Source organism: Malurus melanocephalus, unplaced genomic scaffold, assembly GCF_030028575.1.
Source record: "Malurus melanocephalus ecotype Western Australia unplaced genomic scaffold, MMel_1.1 scaffold_69, whole genome shotgun sequence".
Lineage (NCBI taxonomy): Eukaryota > Metazoa > Chordata > Aves > Passeriformes > Maluridae > Malurus > Malurus melanocephalus.
The window spans coordinates 1,561,011-1,563,812 of NW_026623301.1; the positions used below are offsets into that span (position 1 = coordinate 1,561,011).

A 2,802-nucleotide genomic window follows, 5' to 3' on the forward strand; every position below is an offset into this window, starting at 1 on the left:
GGCGCCGCTCGCATGCGGCGCGTGGTTTCACCTTCAGGGCGGCTCGGCGCGCCCTTCCCCGAACGCTGCCGCCGCCGGCCGCGCAGGAGGTGAGGGGCGGCGGGGCGGGGAGGATGGCCCGGGGGGCGGGGGGTCCTCGGGCTGTGCCCTTGGGGGGGGAGAAAAACCCCCAACTTCGCGCCTACCCCCGGGTACGGGGACTGTCCGCCCGGTCATCGGAGCAGCTCCAAAATGGTAACTTTGCGCTGTTCTGCGAGGAGGAGGTCGGATTTACTGCAGTGGTGGTGCCGGGGGGTGGGGGAGTCTTGCGGGCTCTGGGAGCCTTTTGGCTTTGTACGCTCCGTCAGGGGCGTTGAGGGAGGGGGGRCAGACTGCGATATTAATCCATTAAGAGACAAAGAACAAATTGCCGCACTTTAAAGTAAAAAGCTTCGGCTGAAGAAGGTGGGTGATGGGTCGTCTAGCCCCGAGTAGCCACTTCAATTATTAACAGTGGGTTGTTCCCCCCCTTCCTCCCCCCTGCTAATATTGATCTAGCGTGTGCGTGAAGTGCCCGATGTAGGGCTGTGTCCGTGTGTGTCCCCCCCCTTGTTYGCGAGTCGCTCTCGGTTCCGTGGCGAGTCGGTCGCTGCGTGATCCCCGTTAGAGAAGTACACAGTTTATCAAAGGAAGTTGGGGGTGGGCGGGCAGAGAAAACAATTATTCACATATAGACAGCGAGGAGGACTCGGAGGACAATGTCTCCGTAGCGATTATTTCCAGAAGAGGAAAAATAGCTCGTTTGATGCGGGTGGAGGGGGGGAGGGAGGGAGGCAGGGAGTTTAATGTACATGTTAAAAAAAAAAAAAGGGAGGGGGGTCGAGAGGAGGGAAGGAAGGGGAGAGAGATAGGGAGGGAGAGAAAAGAAGAATAGAAATAATGCAGTTCCAGACATTTTGTGCTATAAAAGCTTTCCTCCTCCTCGTCCCTCCCTCCCTCCCCCCATTACTATCTTCGGTGATCATTAGCATAGCGCCGAGTCGCGATCCTAATGCGAATTAAGCACTTGRGCAAGTTGAGGAAAGTTTGGATGGGTAAAGTTTGCTATGAGGGAAGAAGGTGGGGTGCTAAAACTGGCAGTACGTGTGGGGAGGCKTGTGGAGCATGACAGCCGGCCGTTGTTTCTCCCCTCAAACCAGCTAACCTCTGCAATTAACTGCTGGAGACAAACCCTGTGTTTTAAGCCGAAAAGTGTCGGTTTGGAGTCAGTACCATTTATTAGGAGCGTTAACAAGCTCCCAGCAGCAGACAGGGATCTTCTGGGGAATGCGCATTATGTGTGCCCACAGCTTATCCTTTACATTACCCCTAGAGATACGGAGGCGCTTGGGTATTGGACGTGCAAATATAATTTTGCTCGGACTATTTTCGAAACATTAATTCTGTTCTTTATTTAATCCAGATGCAGGGTTCCCCTCCCCCCCCCCCCCCATTTGCTGCCTTATTGTTGGTGTACATTTTCTGAAAAGGCGACTGGTGTAACCTGTGGAATTTGAAATGCAAATAAAAGCCTGTGGGAGTTGAGGCAGAACAAATCAGCATTTATAAAGTGAAAAAGATTTAATGTCTTTGAAACCACTGCGAGATTTATTTTTTTTTTTTTTAATAAGAACAGAATCGTGACGTCAAGTCGTTTGGGCAATTTTTTTTTGATTTTTTTTTTAAATGTCTCAAACGCGGGTATGCGAAGTGCTTACAGGAAAAACAGATTACAAGATTAACATCTGTTAACATGATCGTTTATCTCCAGCCAAAAATAGGTCAGTCCTTTCTTAAGGAAACACGATTGCTGGGCGCATGATTAAATAATGAAATTAGGCTGATGAGTTCATAAATTAGACGCTGTGTCGACGTGCGTTAGGTTCCGACCTGTGACAAAAATATGTAATTCGCGGTCCGCCGGAGAGCGGTGCGAGGTCAAAGTCCCTTTTTCGGGAGAGGCGCAACTCTCTCGCCGCCTCCTCCTCCTCCTCTTCCTCCTCCCCTCGCTCCCCATCGCCGGGCGCTCCCCATCGCCCCCCCGCTCGCACCCAGCGTTTCCCCGGCCGGGGAGCCGAACTCACCCAGCGAGCGGAGAAGTTTCCTCGGCGGGGAGGGACGCGGGGGTGCCGCGGTGAGGGGGGGTTGGGGAACGGGGCCGGACGGACGCCGAGCCGAGCCCCCGCCCGCTGGCGTCCCCATCCCGCGGGCCCGCCCCTCGCCACCGCCCAGCCCGGCCCAGCCCCGATTCGCTCGGCCCCGGGGTGTCGGGGCGCGGCGAGGTGGGACGAGGAGCCGCCGTGCCGCCGCCTTCTCCCGGCCTTCCTCCTGCCCTGCCCAGCCCCGCCTTCCCTGCCCTGAGCGCTCCCCGGCCCGGCCTCGTCACTGGTGTCCCCTCGCCGTTCCCCCCTCAGCGCTGGGGTCCGGCTTTTTATGGGAAGTGGATGCAAAAGTGCCTTTATGAAAAAGCTTCTTGGGTTTGGCTGGGYCATCGATGTTTTGATTTTTGCGAGATTTACTTCAATCTTGTCATTATTTCGAGGCGTATTCACCGGTTTCTGGAGATTCTCTCCCCAAAACTGGTGGCTGGCCGCCGTGTTCGGGGCCGGCTCCTGAGCGGCCGGGGAGAGGTCCCCGAAGCCCGCCCGGCAAAGGGCTGCTGCGCTTTGGCCCCATGCCACGGACTTTATTTCATGCTTGCTGCACTAAATGAGTTAACAGCCAAAGGGTTTTTCATTAACTCGACTTGGCAACCGTGTATTTCGTTAGCTTCTCCCCTCACCA

At 55.3% G+C, this 2,802-nt stretch overlaps 1 protein-coding gene across 3 annotated transcripts in view; it reads left to right on the plus strand.

Annotated features, from left to right (window-relative positions):
- The first annotated feature begins 6 nt into the window (after positions 1–6).
- ZNF516 (zinc finger protein 516) overlaps positions 7–2,802 on the plus strand; it is a 98,027-nt gene continuing 95,231 nt past the window's right edge. For all 3 annotated transcript variants that reach the window (XM_057366634.1, XM_057366635.1, XM_057366636.1), the window contains exon 1: positions 7–89. The gene's annotated coding sequence lies outside the window, so the exon portion shown is untranslated. The remainder of the gene's footprint in view (positions 90–2,802) is intronic.